A 21,812-nucleotide genomic window follows, 5' to 3' on the forward strand; every position below is an offset into this window, starting at 1 on the left:
ACAGGAAAAAAAAAAGACCTGGAAAGGGAGGGATAGCAAAGCTAAGAGAAGCACTTGGAGCCACTACCTCTGCCTCTCTTTCCTAAACAGCATGAATGTGGATCAGACACCTTCAGGTCTTACCATCTATATCAATGATGAAAGTCAAATAAAGTATAGTGAGCCAAAATGGACAACCAGCATCTGCAACCTGGACATGTTCTTGTGAAGAACAGAGCTCTACCTCCGCTTCAGTTCTTTCTTCTACATGGGTAAGGGTGATGCATTTTGTAACTATAAGAGATTCAGGGGAAGATACTTTGAGGAAGGTATTGTTAGGGGAGGTTTTAGACCAGTATTTCTGAACTATGGCTACTACAATATTTTAAAAATATATTTTTATTGTTGTAGATGGACACAATACATTTATTTATTTATTTGTTTGTTTGTTTGTTTGTTTAAGTGGTTCTGAGAATTGAACCCAGTGCCTCACATGTACTAGGCAAGTGCTCTATCTCAGAGCCACAACCCCAGCCCTACAGCAACTCTTTAATATCCATAATTGCACCTCAGAGATTCCGATTTAACTCTTCCAAAGGCCAGGTGCTAAAGACTTTGTTGCCAGCCTATGTATAGTAGCAGATGTTACAAAGTTTAGGAGGTGGGGCCTAGTTAGAAGAAGTAAGTCATTAGGGGTATGCCTTTGGCTCCTGTACATTCTTTCTCTCTCTCTTTCCACAACCCCTCCTCTCTCCCTCTTTTCTGGCCATGATGAGGTAAGCAGTTTTGCTCTACCATGTATTCCCCACCATGATGTTCTGCCTCATCACAAGCCCACAGCAATGAGGTCTATGGATTGAAACCTCTGAACTAGATGGACTGAAAACTCTGAAACAATGAGCCAAAATAAGTCTTTCCCCCTTTAAGGTGATTTTCTCAGGCATTTTGTCACAGCTATGCAAAACTGACTAACACACTACTGGTGTGACTCAGCACAATGTACAGCCAGAGGAATGAGAACTTATGCTCCATTTGTGTACAATGTGGCAAAATGCATTCTACTGTCATGTATAACTAATTAGAATAAATTTTTAAAAAGAAGAGTATAGAATAAAAAGTAATCTTCTCCTAAAACAAAAACAAAAACAAAAACTGACTAATACATAGAGTCTAGGCTTCCTTAGTTTTTATGTCTCCCCAGGTGATGCTGATGTGTGGAAAGGTTAAGAAGTCTATTTTACATCTTAGCCCTTTTGCCAAATGAGACTCATTTTGCCCTTGAGCTGCTAAATATCTATAATTTTTAGATTGAATCTTTTAACTTTAATAGCTAACAGATTTAAACCAGCAAGTTACTGTAGCTGAATGCCACCAGGTGTTATGTGAAAGATTTAGATAAACTAATCATCATAATGGGCTATGCATGTAATTATAAAAATGTTGAGCTATTCAAGTTTGATTCCACTAAAACAACATCATACATCCGGGGAATTGAGAAGGAAAATAGAAATGACTCCGAAACCCTTGACTCATGTTTGAGTCATATGGAATATTCTTATAATGATCTTGACTCACTCTGATTTTCAACAACAATAAAAAAAAAATCAATGCTTCAGTGCACATATGTGAATTGCTACTCCTATTGCCCACTTCAGAGAAAACCAGAGTGCCCTGCTTTAAAAGGACTAAATGGAAAATTTGTTGAGACAGCTGGTGGGGGAAGAATTGAATTTTGTTGGCAGGAAGCTTAGGAACACCTCTGGACTGAGGTGACCAGCTTCCTTTACAGTGGATAGCACACTAGTGGGCATGGACAAAGAAGTGCGGTAGAGAACAGACTTGTCTTGCAACACTGTTTGGACCCAGGGAGAGTGGGAGCTCCTGAGCAGCAATGCCACTTCAGAGATGTCTGTTGGCAGCAACTTGTATGACAAGATCATGTTCCCAGCCTGACCTCTGATCCCAGTTACTCTGATCTCCCCACAGGGCTGAATACACTTTTTAGATGTAAAAAGAAGCTCCAGAGGGTGAAGCACCTGTCCCCTACCCTACCCTCTACCTAACTGTCCTGAATCAGGATACCCAGGTTCTCCTGGACTCCCATACACTCCAGCTGTCCTGGAGAGGGGAAGAACAGCTGGCCTGTTATAAACACTTCTACTCAGCAAGGAGCAGTCAACTAGGTGATAGCCCCAGGGGCCCTATTTGCCCTTAAAATTCTAGAATCATTGTGTATTATCTAATGAAAATTAGACAATAAATTGGAGGCATTTATATGGAAGGGCACAATTAAACACACATGCATTACCTAAAGAGATTGTCACATACCCAACCTACACTGGCAAAGGTTAGATAGATAGTCCAATATACAAGTTGAACCCCTTGGCATTAATTTATATGCCACATTCTCTATTCTCTCACCAGGTGGCCATCAGATGCAGACCTAGGCTCTAAGTAATAAACCTCCTGGTGTCCAGCGGCTTTCTGGTGGCCATTGATGCCCTCAGTTTCTACCTGCCAAGAGAAAACCAGAATCATGCCCCCGTCAAAATGATCCTTCTGCTGGGCCACAATAGTCTCCCTGCTCATGATGACGAATGGCTTACTCCCCACCCCTGTCAGTGGCTTGCCCCTAATCAGTACAGCCCCTCCCACTTTGCAGAGAAGCAAAGGCAACAGGGGACAAGGAGGGGCCAGCAGACAGCCACTGCTCCACTTAAGGCTGGGGAGGGACTTCTAAGAAAACACTGCACTTGAGAAAGAGGCTTAAAGAAAGTTTAGAAGTGAATCTGCCCAGGTTTAGTAGGATTTTCTTTGCCCTCAGATGTCTACTTCACCCTGTGTCTGGTGGCCAGCCTGCTGGAGACCATCTTTATCCCCTACTTTCTTTACCTGCCCTTCACCCAGCCCCCACCCATGACTGGGTGGCTCCACTCCCTGCTGAGGCACTGCACCAGCCCAAGGAGGTGCTGCCCCCTGGGCCTCAGAAAGGGAAAAAGGGCCTAGATCTCAGGCCCGCTCACCTGCCTGCTGAGGAAGCCAGGGCTGCCCACTTTCTCTTCTCATTCCTCCACTTCTATGCTCCTGCCACCTCCTCTGACTTTGTTCCCGCCCAGGTGACCTTTACACTCCATGGCTGTCTCTGTTCTCCCCACAGGGCTGAAGAAACCAGTAGACTTGGTAGGGAAGGTGTCAGATACCAGAAAGGCAGAGCCTAATGGGTCCCCTGAATCAGCAAGAGCTCAGCAGGAAATGAAGGTCCAGAAGCAGCTCTGATGGAGTGTGGGTAGAGTTAAGCCACCTGGTGGACATCCTGCTGTTCCATCCCTACCTGCCCTTCATGTCTTCCTCCATCATCATGGTCAATGTCCTCTAGAGTACCTGGGCAGACATCCACAGTTTGAACTTTCTCCTGATCTTAATACCAGCCAGATATAGGCCACTATCCTAACCTAGCCACTTATCCCCAGGGACTTCAATGTCCCTTTTTGTATTCCAAAAACTGCAACCCAGAACTACTAACCAGGTTCAGAACAGCCCCGGACAATTTTCTGTCTTCTCACATGACAAGCAAGGTACTTTGTTCCACGCACTTTTTGTGTTCCTGAGCTACATCTAACTTCTAACTCTTCATTGATGAAAGTCCAGATCAGCAGAGTCTTTCCTTGATTGATCACTCCAATAAGCAATTTCCAGGAAGCACTGGCTCCTTAATACAGTTGCTATAATTCCATGAACACTGGGATGGAGAGAATTCTCCTTAAAAGCTTTGATACATCACTCTAAACAGGTGTGATCTGATTTGTTTTTAAGTGTTTCAAGCACTGTCAGAATTCTTTTTTTAAATGTCAAGTCTCATTTGCAAGATATTATTTAATTTGCAATAAAATATTTACAAATGCAAAAATATTCCTTTCATCAACCATTTGTTTTTCACTTTATCTCTCTCATTCCTGAAATCATTCTTTGAAATAAATAATAAACAGTGTCATGTTTTTATTCTGACAAGTTCCTCTGATTTTACAACATCAAACACAGTGGACCAGGGCTGAGGACTGAGCAGTGGCAGAGCACTTGCCTAGCATGTGTGAGGCACTGGGTTGGATCCTTAGCACCACATAAAAATGAAACAAGTAAAATAAAGGGATGCTGTCCATCTAGAAATACAAAAAAAATAAAAATTAAAAAAACACGGTGGACCTTCTGAATATGTATGCTTAAAAAGAACCAAGAAGGATCCCAACCAAAGAGTTCAGGTTCAGCCATTCAGCCACATGATGGAAGTAAGACTATAGATTTATGTCAAGGCCGTGGAATCCGGTCCAAGATATAGTAACACAATAATATGCTTACATGATTTCTGTAAAACAAAAAAATCTATAGATAGATACATAGATGCATAGATACATAGATGATATATAAGCAAAGAAATATGTACAGATAACTAGACACCAAAACATTAGTAAACTTTGTCCTGGACAATGGGTTATCAGGAAGTGCTATTTTCATTTATATCCTTGTCTGTGTTCTATGAATTGTTTTCAATGAACATGTTTTACTTTTATTATCAGAAGACTAAAAAGACAATTTTAAAATTATTTTTAGTTGTAGTTGAACACATGCCTTTATTTTATTTATTTATGTGGTGCTGAGGATCAAACCCAGTGCTTCACACATGTGAGGTGTTGCTCTACCACTGAGCTACAACTCCAGTCCCTCTAAAGACAATTTTTGAAGATGTGCTTTCTATTAATGGTACTTTACACCTACCTTTATCAGCAGATAACATCCTAAGGAGGATTATAACAGCCAACTTCGAGCCAGCCCTGAGGAGAGACAGAGATTGAAAGGGAAAGAGACAGAATACCAAAGACAAATTTCTGAGTTATATTTCAAGCAGGTGAAAACAGTTCAAGGATTTATTTATATTTCTGCCTCCCCTCGGAGACTGTGTTTTCCTGAAGGACAGGAGCAATGTCTCATCCATATTTATTGTTTAGGACATAGCACCATGCCTGATGCATCCCAGGTGCATCATACAGATCTGTTGAATGAGTGCATGTGTGATGAATGACAGCTAACTATAAATCCACATTTTACTATCTCTGGCTGTGATCTCTTCATTCCTTCCTGGTTTTTACTTTATTTTTTATACCTAATGTGGAAAATTAGCAACCCATCTTCATGTGTCTACTTAACTGAGTTCTTAGAGATATTAATTATATCTTGGCAAAGACATTTATATTATCAGAGTCCTTATATTTCCTTCCCCTTGGAACATATTTCTCACTCAGAATTCAGAAACTCATCTTTGGTTTTTGCCAATAGCTTCAAATAAAGAGTGGCTACCAAGTTTTTGAGGAATTTCTTATTTCTTCTTCTTCTTCTTCTTAATCTTCTTTGTTTTTAAAGTTTTTATTATATTACACATATAGAGCACAATAGTTCATATCTCTGATTGTATACAAAGTGTATTCACACCATTCATGTCTCCATAAATATACTTAGGGTAATGATGTCCATCTCATTCCACCATCTTTTTTACCCACTACCTTCCCCTCCCTCCCCTTTGCCCTATCTGGAGTTCATCTAATCTTCCCATGCTTCCCCTCCCAACTCCACTATGAGTCAGCCTCCTAATGTCAGAGAAAACATTTAGCATTTGGCTTTTTGGGATTGCCTAACTTAACTTAGCATTATATTCTCCAGCTCCATCAATTTACCTGCAAATGCCATGATTTTATTCTCTTTTATTGCTGAGTAATGTTCTATTGTGTATATATATACCACATTTTCTTTATCCATTCATCTACTGAATGGCTTCTAGGTTGGTTCCACAGTTTAGCTATTGTGAATTGTGCTGCTACAAACATTGATGTGGCTGTGTCCCTATAGTGTGCTGTTTTTAAGTCCTTTGGGTATAGAAAGAGTGGGTTAGCTGGGTCAAAAGGTGGTTCCATTCCCAGTTTTCCAAGGAATCTCCATACTGTTTTCCATATTGGCTATACCATTTTGCAGTTCCACCAGCAATGTATGAGTGTGCCTTTTTCCCCACATCCTCACCAATACTTATTGTTGTTTGTATTCTTAATAGCTGCCATTCTGACTGTACTGAGATGAAATCTTAGAGTAGTTTTGATTTGCACTTCTCTAATTGCTAGAGATGTTGACATTTTTTTCATATATTTGCTGACTAATTGTATATCACCTTCTGACAAGTGTCTGTTCAGTTCCCTGGCCCATTTATTGATTGGGTTATTTGGCTTTTTGGTGTTTAACTTTTTGAGTTCTTTATATACCCTAGTGATCTATCTGATGTGCAAGTGGTAAAAATTTGCTCCCAAGATGTAGGTTTTCTATTTACCTCACTGATTGTTTCTTTTGCTGAGAAGAAGCTTTTTGGTTTGAACCCATCCCATTTATTAATTATTGATTTTAATTCTTGTACTCCGGGAATCTTATTAAGGAAGTAGGGGCCTAATCTGATATTTTTCTTCTGTTAGACACAGGGTATCTGGTTTAATTCCTAGGTCCTTGATCCACTTTTAAGAGACAAGTCTTCTAACTCCTATGCTCAAGTGATCCTGTTGCCTCAGTCTCCCAAGTAGCCAGGACTATAGGCATGTGCCAACAACCCAGCTTTAAATTTCTCAAGGTCACCTTTATATCTTTTTCTTGCCATCTCCATGTTTATATTTCTCTGTATGTCATCTTGCTTTTCTTTTCTTTTTCTTTAAGCACAGAGGCACTTAACCACTGAACCACATTCCCAGTCTGTATTTTTTCCTTTGAGATAGGGTCTCACTCAGCTGCCTCACTAAGTTGCTAAACATGGCTAAACATGGCTTTGAATTTGCAATCCTCCTACCTCAGTCTCATGAGCCACTGGGATTACGGGAATATGCCCATATCCAGCTCATCTTGCAATTTTTCTTCATATGTGTATGACTTCCAGTTTTCTGTGTCAAGACTATCTTTCAACAATGCCTTTTGCAAGAGAACATCCTGTGGGTAAGCTTAGGTTGAAGTGAGCCTTGTGGTCTAAAACATGATCTGACAATGAAGCAAAATATTTTAAGCTGTCATTATCCTAGAAGTGTTAGTAGGAATGTTAGGAGTGTTTTACAATTTGGGAGGGGGTACTTCTGGGTTTTGATGTCTCTCTTATTTAACACACACACACACACACACACACACACACACACACACAGTAGCCCTTGTGATGAATAACTTTATTTCCTTTTACTCCCTTATTAACCTCTGTTAAGACTATATATTGCGGATTTATGAACTCTGTAAAAACCAGACAATTGCTCCTGGACATAACCTTCTCATGTGCTTGAGCATGTTTCTACCTTCTTGATTATCATTTCTACTAACTCCCACTCCCTCCTTTCATCACTAGTGTCCAGAGGTGCCCTCACAATCTTTTCACATCTCATTGTTTCTTTTCATATTATTTAAACTAGTATGAGAAAATTTCTCCATGAAAAATTTCTCCCTACTTATTCTTTGGCATTCCATATTTCTATCCATTCTTACTGTATGTTTTTGTTTCATCATTGTCCAAATTCCTTCCACCTTCTGGAAATACAAAACATCTACAGGCAGACAGTACATGCTTCACACTATCCCCCTCTTTTCTCATCCCTCTGCTTCTTTTTCTGAAAACCAGGCTCATCTGTCAGCTCTTCACCACTATTTTTCTCTCCTGCCTCCATTAATCTTCCTGTACTTCTTATTACAACTCTTTTCACTATTATTTCTCCTTAATCTTTTGATTAACTCTTATGAAAACCTCCCATCCATATCTGACATTTAAGAAAATGAGTCTATCTTATCACTCTTAAGAATTCAGAATGAACTTGAGAAGAGTTTGCTTGACGAACATAGCTGCACCATTGTTTGGGGCATATATATTTATGATTGTTATGTCTTGTTGGTGTATGGTTCCCTTGAGCAGTATGCAGTGAAAGACTTATACAATGAAAACTACAGAACCCTAAAGAGAGATATAGAAGAAGACCTTAGAAGATGGAAAAATATAGCCTGTTCATGGATAGGCAGAACTAACATCATCAAAATGGCGATATTACCAAAAGTTCTCTATAAGTTCAATGCAATGCCAATCAAAATCCCAACAGCATTTCTTGTAGAAATAGATAAAACAATCATGAAATTCATATGGAATAATAAAAGACCCAGAATAGCAAAAACAATGCTAAGCAGGAAGTGTGAATCAGGAGGTATAGCGATACCAGACTTCAAACTATACTACAGAGCAATAGTAACAAAAACAGCATGGTACTGGTACCAAAACAGGCGGGTGGACCAATGGTACAGAATAGAGGACACAGTAACCAATCCACAAAACTACAACTATCTTATATTTGATAAAGGGGCTAAAAGCATGCAATGGAGGAAGGATAGCATCTTCAACAAATGGTGCTGAGAAAACTGGAAATCCATTTGCATCAAAATGAAACTGAATCCCTTTCTCTCCCATTCACAAAAGTTAACTCAAAATGGATCAAGGAGCTTGATATTAAATCAGAGACACAGCATCTGATAGAAGAAAAAGTTGGCTATGATCTACATATTGTGGGGTCGGGCTCCAAATTCCTCAATAGGACACCCATAGCACAAGAGTTAACAACTAGAATCAACAAATGGGACTTACTCAAACTAAAAAGTTTTTTCTCAGCAAAAGAAACAATAAGAGAGGTAAACAGGGAGCCTACATCCTGGGAACAAATCTTTACTCCACACACTTCAGATAGAGCCCTAATATCCAGAGTATACAAAGAACTCAAAAAATTAGACAATAAGATAACAAATAACCCAATCAACAAATGGGCCAAGGACCTGAACAGACACTTCTCAGAGGAGGACATACAATCAATTAATAAGTACATGAAAAAATGCTCACCATCGCTAGCAGTCAGAGAAATGCAAATCAAAACCACCCTAAGATACCATCTCACTCCAGTAAGATTGGCAGCCATTATGAAGTCCAACAACAACAAGTGCTGGAGAGGATGCGGGGAAAAGGGCACACTTGTTCATTGTTGGTGGGACTGCAAATTGGTGCAGCCAATTTGGAAAGCAGTGTGGAGATTTCTTGGAAAGCTGGGAATGGAACCACCATTTGACCCAGCTATTCCCCTTCTCGGTCTATTCCCTAAAGACCTAATAAGAGCATGCTACAGGGACACTGCTACATCGATGTTCATAGCAGCACAATTTACGATAGCAAGATTGTGGAACCAACCTAGATGCCCTTCAATAGATGAATGGATAAAAAAAATGTGGCATTTATACACAATGGAGTATTACTCTGCATTAAAAAATGACAAAAATCATAGAATTTGGAGGGAAATGGATGGTATTAGAGCAGATTATGCTAAGTGAAGCTAGCCAATCCTTAAAAAACAAATGCCAAATGACTGCTTTGATATAAGGGGAGTAACCAAGGACAGGGTAGAGACGAAGAGCTTGAGAAGAAGATTAACATTAAACAGGGATGAGAGGTGGGAGGGAAAGGGAGAGAGAAGGGAAATCGCATGGAAATGGAAGGTGATCCTCAGGGTTTTACAAAATTACATATAAGAGGAAATGAGGGGTAAGAGAAGAATAATACAAGTGGAAGAAATGATTTACAGTAGAGGGGGTAGAGAGAGAAATGGGGAGGGGAGGGGAGGGGAGGGGAGGGGGGATAGTAGAGAATAGGATAGACAGCAGAATACATCAGACACTAGAATGGCAATATGTAAATCAATGGAAGTGTAACTGATGTGATACAGCAATCTGTATACGGGGTAAAAATGGGAGTTCATAACCCACTTGAATCAAATTGTGAAATATGATATATTAAGAACTATGTAATGTTTTGAACGACCAACAATAAAAAAAAATAAAATAAATAAATAAATATTAATTGAAACAACAACAACAAAAAAAAGAATTCAGAATGGACATCTTTATGTTGACTTTTCCACATTTGTAGCACAGATGTAGAAATCTATACAAAATAAGTAGCCATTGCTGGGTATGGTGGTGCATGCCTGTAATCCCAGCAACTTGGGAGGCTGAGGCAGGAGGATCATGAGTTCAAAGCCAGCTTCAGCAAAAGCAAGGCACTAAGCAACTTAGTGAGACCCTGTCTTTAAATAAAATACAAAATAGGGCTGGGGATGTGGCTCAGTGGTCAATTGCTCCTGAGTTCAATCCCTGGTCCCCCACCAAAAAAAGAGTAGCCCTTAAAATACACCTTGAGTCTCCATCTGCTCAAGCTCCAACACCTCAGCCACTGCCACTTTCAAGCTACACTTAGTTGGGCCAGAGAGGCCCCAGGAGATTGGCAGTTTTTATCATCATGAAAACTTCCAAGTTTTTTCCCCACTTGGTATTAGTGATTATACAAATTGAAAAGATATGAGTGAGTATACTAAAAAGAAGACTTTACACCTTTCTCATTATTCATTTTCCTCTGGAATAAGCAGACTTACAAATACAGCCAATGGAATTTTCCCTGATCATTGCTATAGTATCTATTCTATGAAAAAGCCAGACTTAAAATATTTCGACAACAAAGATGATGATTCTGATACTGAGACATCAAATGAGTTACCAAAATTTGCAGATGTAACCAGGCCAGAAACAGAAATCAGAACTACTAGTTCCCAATATAATTCTGGACCATACTTATTTTTCTACAGATTGGGGAAATAAATTAATTGCATTGGCATATTATGCATAGATTGATGGAAAAACAGTGCATCACTTAAACTTCTTTTTGCATAGTTGTACCTATATAATAGGTCTTATTTAGTAATAGTAATATAATAATAGGCTTATTTCATTTTTTCAGAAAAATCTGCTGATGTGGAAATTTGTGATGAAGAATGTGACTCACATGAATCAATCAACCAGAAAAACAAGAGGAGAGTCCTATAGAAGTTCACGCTGATGAAGATGTCCCCATTACTGTGGAAGTTCATGCAATTTCTGAGGATTATGACATACAGACAGAAAACAATTCCTCTGAGAGTCTCCAAGTACAAACTGATGAAGAACCACCAGCTAAAGTTTGTAAAATTCTTGACAAGAGCCAAGCTTTGAATGTGACTATCCAGCAGAAATGGCCTTTACTGCAAGCTAATAGCAGTTGCCCCTATAAATGTGAACCTTTTGAATTTATAGTAAGTACTTTTCTGATTTAAAACAGCATATGATTCTGAAGCATAAAAGTACCGATTCAAATGTGTGTTGAGTATGCAATAAAAGCTTCTCTACCAACATGTTTCTGCTCAAACATGCCAAACTACATGAAGAGGATCCCTACATTTATAAATACTGCGATTTACAGGACAGTAATTTTTGAGAACCTCAGCCAGCACATTGCAGACACCCACTTTAGCGATCACCTGTATTGGTGTGAACAGTGTGACGTGCAGTTCTCCTCGAGCAGTGAGATCTACCTGCATTTCCAGGAGCACAGCTGTGAAGAACAGTACTTGTGTCAGTTCTGTGAACATGAAATGAATGATGCAGAAGACTTGTATAGCCATATGATAAATGATCATGCATGTAAATTAATAGAACTGAGTGATAAGTATAACAATGGAGAACATGGACAATACAGCCTCTTAAGCAAAATTACCTTTGACAAATGTAAGAACTTCCTAGTATGTCAAGTATGTGGATTTTGGAGTAGATTTCATGCAAATGTTAACAGGCATGTTGCTGTTGAACACACTAAAATATTTCCTCATGTGTGTAATGACTGTGGGAATGGCTTTTCAAGTATGCTAGAATATTGCAAGCATTTAAATTCACATTTATTTGAAGGAATTTATTTGTTTCAATATTGTGGATATTCAACTTCATCTAGAGAGTCTCCTGCTAAAACAAAAGTCATGAGGTTGAGGAACTTCAAGTTCCCTCATGACCATTCCCTCCTGCCCTCCCCATCATACGACCTTTTGAAAATAAGTCAGTAACTCCTTTTGGAATATGCATTGAAAGCACAGGTAAGCAAGATGGACAGAAATCCTTTGGTGTAATTCAGGAAAGCCTAAAAAAGCCAGTGGTTTAATTTAGTCCAAGTCCAAAGGCCTGAGACGGAAGGAGCTACAGTGCCAATCATAATCCTGAAACACACAATTCTAAACTTCATAGTCCTAAATGTTGAAATCCCTGAAGTTTAAAATTCTGAAAATAAAAATCCCAAAGATTAAAATTCCAAATGTTGAAATTCTGAAAATCAACATTCCCAAAACTACATTCCCTGCTCCACAAAAAAAAGTACATTAGAATCTATCCAGCATCATGGGAGGCTGAGGCAGGAGGACTGTGAATTCAAGGCCAGCCTCAGCAACATAGCAAGTCCCTGTCTCAAAATAAAAAAACAAAACAAAACAAAGGGCTGGGGATGTGGCTCAGTAATTAAGTGCCCTGGGTTCAATCACTGGTAACAACAAGGAAGGAAGGAAGGAAGGAAGGAAGGAAGGAAGGAAGGAAGGAAGGAAGGAAGGAAGGAAAAGAAAAGAAAAGAAAAGAAAAAGAAAGAAAGAAAGAAAACCAAATTCTGGAGAAGGAGTTAATGTGTTTTCAGTTCACAGGATAGTTGTATCGTGTTAAGTGAAACAAACACTTAACAGTGAGAGATAGTGAAACAAACACTTAACAGTGAGAGATAAAAGTTTAAATGGTAAATATTTTTGGTACTGGGAAAAAAAGAAAATAACTAAATTGCAGTAGAGGAGCAATAACCAGACTTCCAAATAGACAACATACATTTATAAAATGTATAGACCACAGCCACTCTCCAAATACAAAGGCAGCAAGTGTTTTGAAGATGATAGGAAAAATGAAAATACTGGAAAAAAAATTTTAATCTCTTCTGCTAAATTATTTAGTCATGTATTACTTATGACCCTTAAAACATAGTACCATGCTTACCTTTAAAACAAATGTCCTTTGTCAGAGAATAAAAGAATTTGGCAAGCTTAGTGACCCTCTGAATCAAGAAATTGTACAGCTTTAAATATATAAGGAAAGAAGAAAGCATGCATAAAATACTACGTACTGCAAAAGCAATGTACAACAGAAAACAGATTCATATTTTTCTGGGGGACAGAGTGGGTGGGAAAAGACAGGAGGGACGAATTACAAAGGGACAAAGAGAACATTTTGGATGATGGATATAATATGTTCATCATGTTGACGATGGTGATGGTTTCATAGGTATACACATATGTCCAAACTTATCAAATTGAAATTTTTAGTTTATTTTATGCCAATTATACCTCAATAAAGCTGCTTGTATTAGCCAGATATGATGGCACACACCTGTAATCCCAGGGATTCTGGAGGATGAAGCAGGAGGAATGCAAGTTCAAGGTCAACTTGAGCAATTTAGCAAGACCCTGTCTCAAATTGAAAAAGAACTGGGATGGAGCTCAGTAGGGAGTTACCCCTGGGTTTAATTCTTAGTACCATAAAGAGAAGCTGCTTTTAAAATGTGCCCATGATTTTAAAAACTTTAACAATGTGTGAGTTTTACATAAAGTGAACTTGAAAGTCCTCTGTATTCCCCTCCTAGACCTACTAATGCCTTTAAAGTCTTTTTTTTATTTGTTCTTTTTTTTAATATTTAGTTTTTGGTTGTAGTTGGACACAATACCTTTGTTTTATTTATTTACATGTGGTGCTGAGGATCAAACCCAGTGCCTCGAATGTGCTAGGCAAGTGCTCTACCGCTGAGCCACAACCCAGCTCTTTATTTGTTCTTTTTAGTTATACAGGATGGTCGAAACCATTTTGATATATTTTTACAAGCTTGGAATATAACCTTTAAAGTTTTTTGTCAGGGCCTTCCAACCATACCCATGTCCCTTTCCTTCAAGTAGGTAATAACTATTCTGAATTTTGTATTTATTATCCCCTTTTAATTTTTCACTGTATACTTGTGCATGTTTAAACAATAGATGGCTAAAATGTGTATCTGTTCAGAATACACAACATATTTTACATAGTATACTATATCTATGTTGCAACTCATATTTTATAATTCAACATTGTACTTTTCAGAGTTAATTGGGTTGATAGGTAAAGTGAAGTTCATTCCATACCATTGCTACATATGATTGCAATACTATTGTAACTAATCATATGTAGCTACTGAGCATTTGAAATGTGGCTATTGGGATTGAGGAACTGAATTTTTAATTTTAATTAATTTAATTTTTCATTGCCACATCTGACTAATAGCCATTATAGGGAATAATGGAGTAGTGCCATGTCGCGTGTCCAGAGACTTAAACACTCAAACCTGCCCACCCAGGGACACCATCTGCTGCATTGCACGCAACTAAAACACTCAGGGGTCACTCCAGGGAAACTAGGTTGTGCGAAATAACCACATAAGAGACAGAAATACCTTTTTCTTTGGGGGACCTGTGACAGCTCCTCTGACCTTAAGGGTCTGAGAGAGAGAGAGAGAGAGAGAGAGAGAGAGAGAGAGCACGTGCTGACCCCTTCTATAGAGGAGAAGCCATTCAAATGAGGCAAGGGGTCAAGTTTCTAGGGGCTGAGTCTAGCTTCATGATGTCTGCTGTCAGCAGGTTGACTGACATCTAGGAAGGTCACACCCAAAGGCGGAATAAGAGAAGGGGACACACAAAGGGTGTTTCCATGGAACATTCTATCCTAAACAGGGCAAGGAGTAACATCACAAAGGAACAGGTGAACGTAGCTTGATCCCTGGGAAAGTAGGAAGGCATGCCCATGCATGAAGACATATTTGCGTTTTCTCTACCGTCAAGATCGGGGCGACCATCTTCGGTCACTTAAGCAACAAGATCACGGGGTGACCAATAGTGCCACACCGATCAGGAAGGGAAGCAAACGCTGGTCACATGCTATGTTGGCCTCCCACAGTGCCAGAGTCTCTGCCCAACAGTAACATTGCTGGATCAGGCAATAGATACATCTTCCATTTTAGGAGATCACTACAAATTTTTTAGTGTTTTGTTAGACCAGGATGCAAGAAAAGACCACTGACTCCAATTAAAATCAAATTAAAGCAAGCTTATTATTTCGACCGCCGGGCTGCCTCTCCCTCCCAAAATGGCAGGAACAAGACAGCACCCCAGCTTTCCGGCAGCCCAGCTTTATAGCCCAGAAAGTTACACAAAGGGGGGTTATAGATAACAGAACTCTGACAAGCATCACACTAATGGTAGTTTACATTTTTTTGCTGGCCCCAACATCAGAATTTATGAGGACCATTAGAGCCTCAGAGAGGGTCATTGTCTGGCCAGGGAAGGCCAATATTTATGAGGTGTCACTAAGTTTCAGAGAGGGCTGCTATCTGGTCAGAGAGCCAGGCATGGGTGAGTTCAAGGCACGGGCAGGCATTCCAAGCAGGTTCAGAATTTGCAGTAATTTATAGTAAAGCCGAAATTATCTTTTCATGGCTTTGTGGCGAGATGCCCAATTTTCAGAAAAGATCAGGTTGGGTCTATCAGTTTTACTCCCATCCTCAATGTATGAGAGTTCCTGGGGATCTACAATCCCACCAAAACTTCTTTTATAGGACTTAAGTTTTGCCATCTGTTGGGTTTAAAATGGTATCTTATTATGGCTTTAAGTTACTTAATTTGCTTTCCCATAATTACAGATGAGTCTGTTGGGGTTTTTTTGGCTATTTGTATTTCCTCTCCTATAAAATACAAATTCATAACTTTTGTCCGTTTTTTAATATATTGTTTCTCTTTTTTATTGATTTACAGGCAGAATTTGCATATTTTCTATTTTTTTAATCAATTCCATGTGTTTTAGAAATGTTTTCTCAGTTTGTAACTTGACTTTTCACATTTAGTGTCCCTTAATAAAAATGTTTTTTAAATTTTTAATCTTTTTCTTTTCAGTTCTGATTTCTACGTTTGAGGAAAATCTTACTTATCAAATGTTCAAAGCTTCTTAAATGCGGAGAAACTGCATCACTCATACATTGCTGGTGGGAATGTAAAGTGGCCCAGCCTGTCTGGAAGAGTTACAGTTTCATAACAAGCTGAACATATACAATACAGCAATTGCACTCTGGGCATTTATTCCAGAGGACTTGTGTTTGCCCAAAACCTGTTCACAGTGTTTGTAGCTGCTTTCTACACAATAGCTGTTATGGTTTAGTTTTGAGGAATCCACCAAAAGCTCCTGTGTGAGTCAATCCAAGAATTTTTAGAGGTGAAAGGATTAGATCCTCCACTGATTGGAATTAACAGTGTGTTGGCGGACAGGGTGTGGCTGAGGAGTTGGGTCACCAGGAACATGCCTTTGGGGTTTTTCTTTTGTGTTTGATGATTGCAACACTCTTTCTTTCTCTCCCTCCCTCCCTCCCCCCACTCCCCTCTCTGTCTGCCCCTCCTGGTGGTCTTGTTCTGAGTTGCTTTCCTCTACCACATCCTTCTGCCATAATGTTCTGCTTCACTTCCCAACCATGGACTGAAACTCTGAAACTGTGAGCCAAAATAAACTTTTCCTTCTCTTTAAGTTGTTCTTGTCAGGTATTTTGGTCACAGCAATGAAACACTGACTCAAACAATAGCTAACCTATGAACAACTTGGCTCTCCCTCAACAAGTGAATGATTAAGCAAACTGTGGTCTCTCCATGTCCTGGAACACTTCTTAGCAATAAAAAGTAATAACTATTAATACATGTAACAACCTGGATGAATCACCAGAGAATTATGCTGAGCAAAGAAAACCCATTCCAAAAGGTTATATACTATACAATTTGAGTTATATAACATTTTTACCCACATTTTTTTTTTACTGGTGCATTATAGTTGTACATGATGGGATTTGTCGTTACATATTCTTTTTTTTAGAATTTTTTAATATTTTATTTTATTTTAGTTTTTGATGGACACAACATCTTTATTTTATTTTTTATGTGGTCATGAGGATTCAACCCAGCGCCCTGCGTGTGCCAGGTGAGCATGTTACTGCTTGAACACATCCCCAGCCCCTGTCATTACATTCAAAGCTTCTTAATTGCTGGTGGGAATGTAAAGTGGCCCAGCCTGTTTGGAAGAGTTACAGTTTCATAACAAGCTGAACATATACAATGCAGCAATTGCACTCTGGGCATTTATTCCAGAGGACTTGTGTTTGCCCAAAACCTGTTCACGGTGTTTGTAGCTGTCATAACATATTCTTACAGGCACACAATGTAACACTATAATTTGGCCAGTATATAACATTTTTGAAATGACAAAATTGTGGAAGAGATTATTGATTGTCAGGGTTTGAAGAGTGGGAAGAGAAGAGGTATGGTTCTAAAAGGATAACACTAGGGATGCTAATGTTGACATTCTGTGTTTTTACTGTATCAATATCCTGGTTGTAATATTGTAGAATAGGCCAGCCTGAAGGTTTTCAGTTGTTAGTGTGAATCAGAACCATTTGGAAACTTTCAAGCACATGTTATGCTCGAATTCGGGACCCCCAAAAGACCACCAGAGACCCAAGATCGATGTAAACAGCAAAGAGGTATTTATTGCAAGCTAGCTCGGTCCTCCGCGCACACACACAGCAACTGGTGATGCTGAGAGGCCCCGAGCCCAGGGTTTGCAGCAGTTTTATACATTCTTTGGAGAAGGCAGGGACCTCACTTACATCATAGCATCTCTTAGCAAATCATCACACACCACAGGAAAATCAAATAACAACTCTAAAACATGATTAGCACATTCACTGGCGGGAACACGTTGGGTAGGGGTGATTGGTTACTACAAGAGGGGTATTCATTTGAACTGATTGGTTTAAGCCAAGAGGGGTGTACGTGCTGAACTACATGGTTTCCCAACATGTTATCAACCACCATAAACTACTGGGAGGGTCATTTGGCATCCCAGGTATTTCCCTGTCTCATGCTGATTGGTGGCTGCTAGGAGGTTGCTATGGATCCCCACCTAGCCTGACAGAGTCAGGGACACCTGGCTCAGCAGATCTCTCCTGTTATTTGTAGATAAACAACTTAGTAGGGTGGGAATGTGCCTAGGAGTGCTCTGTGGGTCTTTCCAAGGACAAAGGTGATGTCTCTTCCTTGGACAGGCTTTGCTCTGAGATAGAGGCTGATTTTTCAATGGACCACCAGGAAAGGAATGGATATGGCAGGGACACCTGCTAATTTTGGAAGGCAAGAATATGTAATTATTTTGTTGCAGATCTGGAATTGTATACTTTATCCAACTATGAACCTTCTGGATTTTTGTCAATAATAATTTAAGAGGCTTGATGGAGAAGTTAAGCTCAGTTTCCTTGTATGAAGCTAACTAACATCCCACAACTAGCCCCCTAAGAGAGATCTGCAACATTCCTTGTTTGTATGGTTGCAACAGCCTCTTGATAAAGTGTCTTCTATCTAGTTTCTCCCCAGACTGTTAGACCAGAACGCAAGAAAAGACCACTGACTCCAATTAAAATCAAATTAAAGCAAGCTTATTATTTCGACCGCCGGGCTGCCTCTCCCTCCCAAAATGGCAGCAACAAGACAGCACCCCAGCTTTCCTGCAGCCCAGCTTTATAGCCCAGAAAGTTACACAAAGGGGGTTACAGATAACAGAACTCTGACAAGCATCACACTAATGGTAGTTTACATTTTTTTGCTGGCCCCAACATTAGAATTTATGAGGACCATTAGAGCCTCAGAGAGGGTCATTGTCTGGCCAGAGAAGGCCAATATTTATGAGGTGTCACTAAGTTTCAGAGAGGGCTGCTATCTGGTCAGAGAGCCAGGCATGGGTGAGTTCAAGGCACGGGCAGGCATTCCAAGCAGGTTCAGAATTTGCAGTAATTTATAGTAAAGCTGAAATTATCTTTTCATGGCTTTGTGGTGAGATGCCCAATTTTCAGAAAAGATCAGGTTGGGTCTATCAAGACAAACCCTCATTAAGCTACTCTTCTGAAACAGAATTCTCCTGCTTATTCTTACTCATCTAATTTCTGTAAAAGCTTTCAGCTCTGGGGCTATCATGGAGTGTAGATGAACACAAAATCAATTGATGAGCTTTTAAAAAAAATATCCGAGGGGTGTGTGTGTGTGTGTGTGTGTGTGTGTGTGTGTGTTTGTAAAAAACCAGCCTCTATCTCAGAGCAAAGCCTGTCCAAGGAAGAGACATCACCTTTGTCCTTGGAAAGACCCACAGAGCACTCCTAGGCACATTCCCACCCTACTAAGTTGTTTATCTACAAATAACAGGAGAGATCTGCTGAGCCAGGTGTCCCTGACTCTGTCAGGCTAGGTGGGGATCCATAGCAACCTCCTAGCAGCCACCAATCAGCATGAGACAGGGAAATACCTGGGATGCCAAATGACCCTCCCAGTAGTTTATGGTGGTTGATAACATGTTGGGAAACCATGTAGTTCAGCACGTACACCCCTCTTGGCTTAAACCAATCAGTTCAAATGAATACCCCTCTTGTAGTAACCAATCACCCCTACCCAACTTGTTCCCGCCAGTGAATGTGCTAATCATGTTTTAGAGTTGTTATTTGATTTTCCCGTGGTGTGTGATGATTTGCTAAGAGATGCTATGATGTAAGTGAGGTCCCTGCCTTCTCCAAAGAATGTATAAAACTGCTGCAAACCCTGGGCTCGGGGCCTCTCAGCATCACCAGTTGCTGTGTGTGTGCGGAGGACCGAGCTAGCTTGCAATAAATACCTCTTTGCTGTTTACATTGATCTTGGGTCTCTGGTGGTCTTTTGGGGGTCCCGAATTCGAGCATAACACCATGTACTCTGAGGCAGAGTTAGTGCCACAAAGATGTTATGAGGACTGTTATCAATGACCTCATGGCCACACACCCCAAATTCTCCATTTCCTTTTATAGTACTTGGAATATAGATTTAAAATCACTGATCTAAACAGCTTGCCAAATTGTTGACCCAATTCCTGCCTGCCTGGAACCCAGAAGGCATACCTGGTCAGGGACAGCATAGGACACTCTGCTGTGACCTCTCTGGCCACTGCCTCTCACTAGGAAACGAGCAACTGACACAAGCAATGTTCAAAACCAGGAAGCAAGATGCAGTCTGAGATCTGTAAGCTCAAGAGTTTAGGGTTCCTGGGGCTGGGGTTGTGGCTCAAGCAATAGCGCGCTCGTCTGGCATGTGTGCGGCCCGGGTTCGATCCTCAGCACCACATACAAACAACGATGTTGTGTCCGCCGATAACTAAAAAATAAATATTAAAAATTCTCTCTCTCTCTCCCTCTATCACTCTCTCTTTTAAAAAAAAGAGTTTAGGGTTCCTGATGAGTCCCCATAGGACAGTCCAGAAGTAGGGGATAGAAAGAGGCAGCCTGCTCCAGAGCAGGTATTGCTCCTCTGTCTGCTGTCAGCATTCCGCTTCAAGGTAAGATGGAGCAAGAACATAGGAAAATGGAAATGCTCTTCTAACAACATCTAGAAAGTCTCCCATTCTCCAGAACTGCAGAACATCCAAACCAGATAGGTTAAAATTCTCTGCAGCATCTATGGTGTGGCTTCCTTTTGGAGGAAGATGGAAAATCCATGTCATTGATCAATACACGCAGCCCCCTCTCTCATCGGCCTGCATGGATTTCTGCTAAATTGCTATCCCTCATTTTTATCACATCTCCTATTCTACAACTTTAAAATGTCCAAGTTTTCTACTGTCTCTTTCTACCAAGGTGCAGTAGCTATGAGCAGGGTAGCTTGGGTCTCATGGATATCAAGCCCTTTCCCATATCACTTGGGAAGATCCAGTAGAGAAGATGATGGTGGAGAAAGGGGAGGGGAAACCTTCACTTCCCCTGGGATATGTTTCTCCCTACTTTGTAGATAAACTTTAGGAATCAGCTGGTGTGAAAAGATAATAGAAGAGGTGTGGAAAGGACTTTCTACTTTTTACAAAAGTAGCCTACTACAGGTTTTTGGGGGTTGGGTGTGAGTAAGGTGGACTGAAGGGCTTTTCCATTTCATTTCAGGTTCCATCCACCACCTGGTATATTCTAGTCCTTAAGATCTTCTCAAGATGGTGATTATAAAAATGGCTCGCACAGATCTCAAAGGAAGTCACTAAATTTGAGTACGGTACAAAATACAGCACATAGCCAGTAGTCAATAACTTGACCTTGGAGCCAGGCATAGTGGAACACACTTGCTATCCCAGCTACTCAGGAGGCTGGGGCAGAAGGATCACAAGTATGAAGACAGCCTGGGCAACTCAGTAAGACTGTGTCTCAAAATAAAAAAAAAAAATTTAAAGGGCTGTGGATGTAAGTCATTGGTAGACAACAGTTCCCTTAGGATTGCAGGTTATTCCTATAACAATCACCTTGGGTTCAAACCCCAGTAACACACATACACACACACACACACACACACACACACACAAACACAGCACACACACACACACACACACACACACATACACACACACACAGAGTTCATCTTGAATACAGTCCTTAAGTTTCTGCACATTTTACATTACATTCATGTTTACTTCTCTCCAAATTTTTCTTTCAGAAAACAGATAAACCTGAAAGAGAAAAGAGAAAATTGAGAAAAAACATTTTAGGGAAATTTAGTAGAATGACTATGAGGAAGAATCATAATACAACTGGAGAGAATAAAGTATGGTCAGAAAAAAATACACAGGAACAAAGCTTGAGCCTCTTCTCAGCTCACCACTTCAGCTTCTATTTACCTCCCAACCCAGGCCATCCTCCCAACCCCTGACCAGAGGGGAAGCTTGACACAGGGAGGAGGGATCCTGAGCCTCTCCCACTGTCTTTC

General features: G+C 40.1%; 1 pseudogene across 1 annotated transcript in view; it reads left to right on the forward strand.

The window, feature by feature from the left end:
• The window catches only part of LOC308653398 (zinc finger protein 639-like), a 51,450-nt pseudogene extending 39,469 nt beyond the window's left edge, over window positions 1–11,981 (forward strand). The window contains exons 2-3 of the transcript in view: window positions 10,482–10,697; window positions 10,850–11,981. The product of the transcript in view is annotated as a zinc finger protein 639-like (transcript). The remainder of the gene's footprint in view (window positions 1–10,481; window positions 10,698–10,849) is intronic.
• Window positions 11,982–21,812: the final 9,831 nt, after the last annotated feature.

Source organism: Spermophilus citellus (genome assembly GCF_964194105.1).
Source record: "Spermophilus citellus genome assembly, chromosome: 7".
Lineage (NCBI taxonomy): Eukaryota > Metazoa > Chordata > Mammalia > Rodentia > Sciuridae > Spermophilus > Spermophilus citellus.